This window comes from Lycium ferocissimum, chromosome 11 (genome assembly GCF_029784015.1).
Source record: "Lycium ferocissimum isolate CSIRO_LF1 chromosome 11, AGI_CSIRO_Lferr_CH_V1, whole genome shotgun sequence".
Taxonomy (NCBI): Eukaryota; Viridiplantae; Streptophyta; class Magnoliopsida; order Solanales; family Solanaceae; genus Lycium; species Lycium ferocissimum.
In genome coordinates this window covers 547,056-557,103 of record NC_081352.1, presented here as the reverse complement: position 1 = coordinate 557,103, position 10,048 = coordinate 547,056, and the positions used below count along the sequence as shown (strand labels likewise).

General features: G+C 38.1%; 2 long non-coding RNA genes across 2 annotated transcripts; one reads left to right on the top strand and one right to left on the bottom strand.

Moving 5' to 3' along the window:
• Nucleotides 1-5,994: 5,994 nt before the first annotated feature.
• On the bottom strand, nt 5,995-8,448 carry LOC132036595 (uncharacterized). Its single transcript, XR_009409619.1, has 2 exons — nt 7,893-8,448; nt 5,995-6,284 (listed from the first exon to the last, which is right to left on the bottom strand). It is a non-coding gene; the product is annotated as an uncharacterized LOC132036595 (long non-coding RNA).
• Nucleotides 6,573-7,448, top strand: LOC132036596 (uncharacterized). Its single transcript, XR_009409620.1, has 2 exons — nt 6,573-6,710; nt 7,241-7,448. It is a non-coding gene; the product is annotated as an uncharacterized LOC132036596 (long non-coding RNA).
• Nucleotides 8,449-10,048: the final 1,600 nt, after the last annotated feature.

Genomic DNA, 10,048 nt, shown 5'->3' with positions numbered 1-10,048 from the left:
GGGTATTAGATGTCGGTTATGTAAATGGCTATGTAAGACGATGTATTATTATGCGTTTTGTTATAAGTTTCATATGTTGCAAGATTTTATTTGATTCGAGAAAAACAAAAAGCATATTGTTCTTCGATAAATTTTCGTTATATATATTTGTGTCATGATGCGAAAGCCGCGTGAGATTATGAGTATTAGGTTAGTCGGCGGGTTCGCTCGGCCCTAAACAAGGGTCGGGTGCCCATCACACGCCCGAGAAATTGGGGTGTGACAAATTGGTATCGGAGCGGTTCGTCTAGGGGGTTGTACGCAAAGTCGTGTACGGTAGAGTCACTGTTTATGGTGTGAAGCGCGCCACGTTTATAAACGGGAGGCTACGGGCATCTAGGATGGTCACTCTTCTTTGACATCTTAGATCGTGCCGTAGAGCCAAGTTATAGGAAATGAGATTTCCGACACTAACCTTTGACTTCGACGAGAGAAATGGCATCGACGGAAGGAAGCGACTAGCAACATCGGAAGCTACGAAGCACGCGAGTAAGCAAAGGTATGAAAGACATATGTCAGGTAAGATATTAAAGTACGATTGAAATACAAGTTGAGATCAAAAAGGGAAAGCAAACAAGAAAGTGTGACAGGTGCCGATTGAGTTGGGAATACAAGGTATGTTTATTATTTTTGTACTGTCGATGATGTTGGGAGCCCTGTGAGGCTGTGATATGATGTGATATGCATATATGTATGTTGGTCCGTGAGGCATTATTGGTATTTCTGTGTACGAGTTTTGAGATAGTAACGATTACGGAGAAACTCGCGAAATTTTTCCGAAATAAAGTGAGAGTGAGATATAAGTTTGTAATATGTCTCGGAAGATCGCGCCAATAGTAATGAAAAAAAAAATTGACTAAGCTACGAGTACTACGACACCGAGAAAGAAGCTAATTATTGAATCGGGGATAATAATAATTATAAATCGATGTTGATATGGTACGGAGAAATTGAAAGGATAAGCAGTGTTATATTATCGGATTGATTACGAACAGGATGTAATATGAATATAGTGAGGACTGTTATGGAAATAAGTAAAGCCTAATGAGAAAGCAGCTGAAGCTATGACGTGGTCTACGTAGCTAGAATGTAAAAATAAGTGTGAAACGGAAGAGAGTGAGACACCAGTATAGTAATAGACCATGACAGGTGAAGTTAAGGATACAGGTGCTAGAAGTGACGGGACGGTGAAAGACTCGGATATAGAAATGACAAACAACGAGGTAAAAGAAAAAATGGGAGCAGAGATTCGAGGGCCGGTAACCATGCCTCAATGCATCTTTCACCGAGTCCCGGGCCGGGTACGCAATCGTGCAACTTCTCTGCATTATTCACCGAGTCCCTCACTAGAGGGCCGGGTACGCTATATATGTATATATGTATATGATGATGTGATGATGGGGATGGCGGCCGGGATGGCATACCGAGTCCCTTGCTAGCGGGCGGGACACGCTTCACCGAGTCCCTACTTTTAGAGGGTCGGGTACGGTATGTATATATATATATATATATGATGGCATGATGACATGATTATGATATCATTTACTCACCGAGTCCCTCGGCTAGAGGCCGGGTACGGTATATATGTACAATGATATGATTTTACTCACCGAGCCCCTCATTAGAGGACCGGGTACGGTATATATGTACGATAATATGATGACACGATTATGATATGATTTTATTTACCGATATATGTATATGTATGACAAATGTTTTTCAAAAGGCAAGTCTTATGGTTTTTCCGTACTCTTTACTTCAGTATGGTCCCGCTTACTATATTTCATGCTTTACATACTCAGTACATATTCCGTCGACCCCTTTCTTCGAGTTTGCGTTTCGTGCCGCGCAGGTACGCCGAGATGAGTTGAAGACATTAGCGAGAAGATGTTCCGGCGGGACGGCGAGCTCCGGTTCTCCGAGTGTCTTTGCCGAGTCAAAATATTATGTTATAGTATCATTTTCTGTGTTAGAGACTTTGCAGACAGTGTCGTGGGTATTAGATGTCGGTTATGTAAATGGCTATGTAAGACGAAGTATTATTATACGTTGTGTTATAAGTTTCATATGTTGCAAGATTTTATTTGATTCGAGAAAAACAAAAAGCATATTGTTCTTCGATAAATTTTCGTTATATATATTTGTGTCATGATCTGAAAGCCAGTGAGATTATGAGTATTAGGTTAGTCAGCGGGTTCGCTCGGCCCTAAACAAGGGTCGGGTGCCCATCACACCCCAACAGAAATTGGGGTGTGACACTTACATACTCAGTACATTATTCGTACTGACGTCCTTTCTTTTGTGGACGCTGCGTTCATGCCCACAGGTAGACAGGGAGACGGTCCAGATCCCTAGGAGCTTTATCAGCGTATTTGCAGGAGCACTCCACTATTCCGAAATTGCAGCTTATTGGTATATTCTTTTGTGTTCATATTTGGGGCATGGCGGTCCTGTCCCATCCTTATGATTTCGAGCACTCCAGTTAGAGGCTCGTAGACATGTGTGGATAGTAGATATTTCATGACCTTATTAATGTATATTCTGTACATCATTTTGTTTGTAGACTTGTTCATATATATATGTTTGAGGTGGAATCGAAGAATGCTTCGTAACGAGTTTTATTTTTAAGAATGGCATTTATTCAGGATGAGTTATTTGATAATTAGTGAAGTGGTCCACCGAGGTAGATTGGAAGAAGTATGACTGGTGGTGCTCGGTAGACTAGCTCCGAGTACCCATCATAGCCCTCCGGTTAGGTCGTAACATTTTCGGTCGCCTTAACTTTAACTACTTAACGCTTGTCCTCCCAAGCTCGTAAATCTACATTCAAGAGAATTCATACTATTGTTAGGCTTATCGTCATATGCTTATCTTAAGCCTTCAAATTAAACCCCTTTAGAATCTGCCAAAATTTGGGCAGCATCTTCCCTATATCTTCTACTCCCTCCAATCTTCAAAACAACTCCCAAAGCACAATAAAACATCAACAATTCCATAATTAAAAGATTACATTCAAACTATACTCAATTCAATCCCAAAACTTCTTTTCATAATCAATCCATAACAACAACTTCATACAACCCCTTATACACTCATATACGACAATTCCTTAACATCATTATTATCCCTCATAACAAGATTATGCTCAAAACATACTAATAATTATAACTCAAGTTAATTCACAATTCAAAATATCATCAAATGCATATTTGAACTTTTCTTCCAATTTTCTTCTCCTCAAATCTTAACATAATTACCAAACAAACTCATAAACATGAAACTAAGATAAAATATTACCTCAAAATTCAAGAACACTTCAATTCCCTGGTTACTCCACCTTAAAAATACTCACCCAAACATCTTCAAGAAGAGGAGACAAGTGTAGACTTCACTTGGAAACCTTAACCACTTTAATCTTCACTTGGATATTTGGTTTAGGCTTGGGAATATGTTGGAATATGTTTGGAGAGGTTTCTAGGGCTTTCTAGGACTTGGGGTTATGTTAAAAATGAAATAAAAATAACCAAAATTGTCATATAGACTTGTAGGAATATATATGCATGTTGTAGAAGTTGGGGGAATGTTCTAGAGGATTTGGGATATGTTTAGGGGGGTTTGGATGAAGAAATAAGAGGTAAACCCCCTTTTATAGTGCTTTAGAGTCGGTTGGCACCGACGAAGAATTTTTGGGTACTGTAGCGCGCGTGTCGCGCACTGTAGTTGCGCATTTCTACTCTGCTAACCTAACTTGTAACGTCCATAACTCTCTACTCTGATGTCATATCAACGAGCGGTTTGTTGTATTGGAAACTAGACTTCATGAGCTTCAATTTAAGCTTTTGCTTTACTTCAAAGCTCCTCATATACTAAAAGATATACTTCTCTAAAGTTGACCCAAAATTTCTGACCAAAATTCTGCCAAATTTTCTAAACTTTCAACAAACTTATTTTCTTCGATTTGCTTGATCCCAGATCTTTTAGACACTTGATTAAAACTTTTTAATATTACTCCTTAACCTTATAAGGGTTCCATGACCTCTCCGAGCTTACGTTAGTTTGCAACGACGTGAAAATTTTCAAGGTGTAACACTTCTCCCCTAACAATCAATTGGGCCCCCGGTTTATGGTCCATTTGGGAATGAATTTCTTGCATAAAGCTAAGGAGCTTTGCTTTATAAAGATTTTTTGGTACTTAAATCGCTCTAGACCCGCTCATCCCGACCATCCAATTTCCAGGGAGCGCTCTTACACCTAGGTTGGTTGGGGCATTCACCGGAGTCCTAGTTGTTCCCGGATGAGCATTGCTGGTAAAGGTGGCTATGGCATTTCCCATACGCATCATGAACTCGTTTTGTGCGGTCATCATATCCTCCATCACCTTACCAAGCCTAAAGCTTTTCTTGCGATACATCCCCGTTACTCTGGAATGAGGCATTGGTCCCTTCATGGAATGTACCGTTCTCTTTGGTATCCGTTGTCGCTATCATCTGCATCCTCCGGAGTCCCGTCCTCACCTGGATGTTTGACCCCAGCTGCTTCATGTGAAGATTCCTGATCATCCTCTCATTAACATTCATCTGCGCGTTCTGTAACCTGCAAGCCCAAAGGCACCTCCGTGCTTGTCAAATCTAAGGTTTTTGGGATGTTGTGTCGATCACCAACGAGTGGGCTATCGTGTTGAGTCCCAAACATGGTAGTGGTTTTTAGTGCATAAGCTTTGGTGGTTCAGCAAAGAACTAAAACAAATAAATCAAAACAATATCACAGTTGCCTATCCACATAGACTGCACCAAACTATTTACCTCTAAATTCATTTACTTAGGATAACAATTAAATTTGTAAAAAGGGGATTAAAGACAAGTAATCGTAATAAATCAAACCTTTTTTCTTGTTGCTAAATCAAAAATGTCAGTAAGAGCAAGAATGCAAATGACATAAAGTAAAGAGACAAGAACTAGAAGTAAAATATAGCACTATAGTATAATGTGTGTTTTACGGTCCGCTTTTACGCTCGCGCATAAAAGCTTCTCATAACTTGGCCTCTTTGTCGTGAACAAACAGAGTCGCCACCTAATTTATTGAATGGGAATTAGGAAACCAATTTAAAGATTAATTTTTTGAAAAACCTTTAAAAAATATCCAGAGAATGGGTAAGGGTTCTAGTGATCCCCGAGGAAGGTTTTAAGCACCTCGGTATAAGGATCGTGACATGCGGTAACGGATCTAACATTTTATGGCCAAAAATTTGTATAACCTATTTTGTAAAATGTGTTTGTAGTTATATGTATAAAGTTTGAGAGAAGCATATCCATGGCTAATTAATTAGAAAAGGAAGTATATTTCATTTTTAAAATGAGCTTTAAGAGGTGTTTTGCTTTTAAAAATCATTTTTAGCATTTCAATTATATCTTCAATTCAATTAATGAATTAATTCTATAATTGGGATAATTATAAAGGAATGAATCTCTTCAAAATATGTACAGTTAGTTAAGACTTTGAATTATATTATAACTCAACTTCTTAATCCGCTAATGAACTCATTTATTTTTAACTCAAAAAATACAAAAATCTTTAAGTTATTCAACAATAAGTGTATGGAGCTTTGGCCCTTTATGTTGAAAAACTTGTGCTCAAAAAGTATTTGGGCCTTAATTACCTGAAATAGGCGTGAAACTACTTTTGATTAGAAAATCGTTCAAATTTCTGAAAAGCTTGTTTTGTGCCAATGTTCTAGACCACTTAACTTTACAAAATGTAAGATGTTGAGTTTGACATATGAATCATTTTCTAAAATCTCATATTTTTGTCTTGAAAGTGTTGCAAGTGCTTATTTAAAGGAAACCATACTGGGAATTCGGTTGAACTCCCAAAAACGTTTAATAACACTTGAACTAATTTACAATCTAAACCTTGTTGACTCATACTCGCAAAATCAAATTCTGGAAATTGCTTGCCTTTTCGGGAAAAAAATCATTCAATTCCTTTTGAATTTCTTGCACAAAAAATGATATTGCGTTTAGCGACTACAATTAATTCACGTTCTGCCCGGGATTCATTTGAGTTTGAAAAAAGTAAAACAAAGTAAAAACTGTTAGTACATTTTCACAACACAAACACATAAAGAAATAAAGTAAAGTAGAGAAAACTATAGCTAGAGGGCTTAGCCCATTTCTTCTGATGTCTTATATGTTCGAACTGCTGGCCCGAAATGCTCCATTCCACTTGGCTGGATCTAGGAGGTTGACCTAATGTGGAGGAGGAAGAGACCATTGGACTCATTTGAGATAGTTCATGCATAAAAATAAGGAATATGGATTAGCATGCTACTCAACTTATCAGAAAATAAACTAATGAACAGATTGCTTCTAAATTAAGTCAACATGGATTGATGATTAACTTAAAAGAGAAAGGAACCGATTCTCAAACTTTGAACCAAGATACAGAGTTATGTCTGAAGGGAATTAGCTTAAGAAAACACACATTGACCGCTTATCATCGGCATCTTAGATAATTCACAGCATGCTAGGGAGGTTAGTATGTTTCAGACTACTCAAATAGACAACTTAAGATTCTAACAATCAAGCATTATAACTGAATTTAGAAGCAACCCATTTTAATATTCCTAAGCCAAAAAGAACTTTTTTGAAACTCAAAAACCATAGTTCACAAATGTTGGTTGCCCAACGCACTTGCACATATGCTTAATTAGAGAGATTAGCTCATAGATGTTGTTAGCATTGAAGATCAGTTTTAGGAAGGTTCCTACCAGTTTAAAAACATGCCATATTCAAGCTAAAATATTAGATTTTGGCCAAAGAGTACTCATCAGTCATTCCTATTTTTTAGCAAAAGAGACCAGCAACGTTAAGCTAAGGGAAGCAAAGCATACAAGCAGTTCCACATAGAGCAATGCAAAAATAATTCCATTGAAGATAAGTAAGAACTGGGTCAGAAAAATGAGACAGTATTAGGCTTAAAAAAAAATTGACAAAACCAAGACTATTTACCTTTTTAACACACTATAACGATTTGTCTCGTATTAGAGTTAACACTCAACAGATCCTTTAGAAAATAATTGTTACTTGTTCAAATCATTTCTCCTAAGTGGCTTAAAAAAATGAAGACTTAAAATTGATTTCCAGAAATACATACAGTGGAGAAGTAACTATTTCCGGAGCTAAACATGTTTGAGGAAGTAAAGAAAACTAGCCAACGACAATATAAAGCAGAGAAGGATAATCAGATACTTAACGGGACTGCTGCTTAACCAAGGACAAAATAGAAGGAACTGGAGTGTTATTGACACTTAGTCCTCTGATTCGGATTCAAAATATTGAGTAATCCTTGATTGGTTTATGGCTAAGCTAATTTTCCCAAACCACACAACAACACATACACCACACAACACTCTTAAGCACAAACAAATAATGAAGGAAGTAGTTACCTACTTGTTTTGTTTATTTTTTTACCAAAAGAGTTGAAAAATCTGAGAACAAATGACTAGCCTAAAGGTTTAATAGTGGCATGCAAACGAACACAAAACGATCTAAATTTAAAACCTATGAAACTAAGCAGAACCAGAAACTTCAATACAAATTCATGAGGAAAAGAAAACTATTTAATTAAACCCAAAGAAGATTTAGACTACACACATCATGTAAGTTAAGGAATAACTGAAAGATGGAAAAAATTAAGACGGGGAGGAAAATTACTCAACACAAAATCCAAACAGCAACCCAAAAAAATATGAACTACAGGCAAAAAACTAAAATGCTACAAACTATGTTGAGCAAACGAAAATGCTACAGACTACATCAAAACAGAACATAAAAAGAAATAAGGAGGAAGATTACCTGTTGCGGAGCAGCAACTGGGACGACGAGAGCAAAGATCGATTTCACCACCGAACTTAGAGAACGAAAATATTGAACTTTCTCCGACAATCCAAAATTTCAACTTAGAAGTTGTGCGATTGAAAGAATAGAGATTTTGGGGTACAAAAATCATGGTCTGGAAATGAGGAGATGGGGTTCTATAAATAGAACCCCCAAATACTAGGGTTCCACAAAACTAACGATGTTGGACTCGTTTCGATTTGGAATTCGAAATTTGAATTTTGTACTGGAAGGAGGGAAATCGAAAGAGAAAAGAAGAAATAGAGAAAAAGACGGAGTGTTACCGTTTGGAGCTCGGATTCGCTGGAGAAATACAAAAAGTATTGAATTTTCTTCCATAAACAGATGGACTAGGCTGTAGACGATGACAAGCTTTGCTTGAATTTTATGTAAAAATGGCTTTGCCAGCTAAGGTTTGCGTGGAATTTGGGGCTGCGTTGAGAACTTACCCCCTGTTTGGATGGTGGTTTCCCGTGGTTCATTAATGTATGGTTTTCTATGAAATCATGTTTGTTTTCATTATTCTTAAAATTATGTGGTATGGTGTTGAACCCGCTGCTCATTCCATGTTATATAACCATGAAAACTCCCAATTTTTGAAATCACAGATTTAGTGATTTTTTCGTGGTTACGTATTTCATTTCTCCATTATACCCCACCCTCCACCCTCCACCATCCATCCCACCCCACCCCCACCCTACCACTCATCCCCACCCCAACCCTGCCCCACCCTACCACTTACCCTCACCCCCACCCCACCCCCACCACTCACCCCCACCCCACCCTCTGCCACCCACCCCCACTTTACCCCGCCCTACCACTCACCCCCCTTTGGGTCTCGCCCTACCACCCACCCCCCCCCCCCACCCCCAACTACCCCACTACTCTGCCGCCCATCCCCCACCCCAACCACCATCCACTACCCCTCACCACCGCCCAACCCCACCCCACAACAACTCACCCCCACCCTCATCCCACACCACCCACCCCTCCACCACCCCCACCCACTACCCCTCACCACCACCTACCCCCACAACTACTCACCCCCACCCGACCACCCACCACCCCCACTCTCATCCCACAACCACCTACCTCTCAACTACGCCCACCCACTACCTACTTACTTTTTAAAGTTCCTATTTTGTTCTTTACTTGAGTCTTATTAATATATATAAATTAATTTCTAATTAAGAGTTAAGGGTATTTTACTAAACTTATAAGTTATTATACAGTACCATACAGTCAAACCAAACAAATGTGATTAAACCACAACAAATGATACAGTCTATCCAAACATTGTGTTCATTAATACAAAGATAAATACAATACAACACCATATCAGACCATACCATACTGTACATTAATGAACCACGGGAAACAACCATCCAAACAGAGGGTTAGGGTTCATTTGTTTGCTTTGCTGTTGATTTGTAAAAATGAAGAACAAAAGGTGTTTAAAGTTTTTCAAGTGGGGTATTATGAAGTTGGGCAGGTTAATTATTGATTTGGGATGGGAAGTTTGCGTTTAAATTGGGCTAGACGTCTGGGGCTAAATTAGAACTTTTTTTTCCGCGGATTGCCCTTTATTTGGGCTGGTCTTTAATTTTTGCCCTTCAAATTGGTGGTCTTTAAATTTTACCCCTCGCCTAACACCCCAAGGTTGTGGATTCGAATCCCAGCTTAGTTAAAAAATAAAATCGCAACGGATGATTGTGCGTAAATTCCGGCAAGCGTAATTTAAAGACCACCATTTTGAGGGGTAAAAATTAAAGGCCACCTCCAGCGAAGGGCAATCCTGTAAATTGCCCAAATTAGAATGAAGAACGGCTGATCTGTTGGAGTTTAGAATACAACCATAATTTACAAAAATTAACTTTTGTATCCGTAGCCCTTTCAAATAAACTCAATCTTTAAAATTAAACCAAACCTGAAGTAAAATTGAGATGAGTTAATTATTTAATTAATTAATCAAGCTTCTTGACTTTAACAAGGTAAAATAGCAATTTTGTAAATAAGGATTAATTATAATAAATAAGTTGTAAATGCCTTAAAACGACAAATCAAATACATACTCAATTAAACACTTGTTTCTTTTTATATAAATTGATTTCAAA